Here is a 308-nt window from a genome sequence, read left to right on the forward strand (position 1 = left end):
AGCAAAATAACTAGCATTCCATCAGCTCAGCCTGTCAGCCGAGAAAAGGAACAGCGATTGTTAGATATGCAAAGCGTTATCCAGCCGCCATCAGACAACGAAGTCGGGTGTATTTACGAGTTCATCACGTCGCCCATAACACACGGAATGAGGGAGCGGTAATGCCAACACGAAATGCCATATGAATAAAACAAATAATTACAAAAAAAAACAAACATGACATTTGTTGTCAACAGCATTCGGAGCTCTGACAAAGTCGCCTCTCTGAGTAATTCACATAGGGGTCAGTTTCGGATGTGCGCTTAGCG

Source organism: Penaeus monodon, chromosome 33, assembly GCF_015228065.2.
Source record: "Penaeus monodon isolate SGIC_2016 chromosome 33, NSTDA_Pmon_1, whole genome shotgun sequence".
Lineage (NCBI taxonomy): Eukaryota > Metazoa > Arthropoda > Malacostraca > Decapoda > Penaeidae > Penaeus > Penaeus monodon.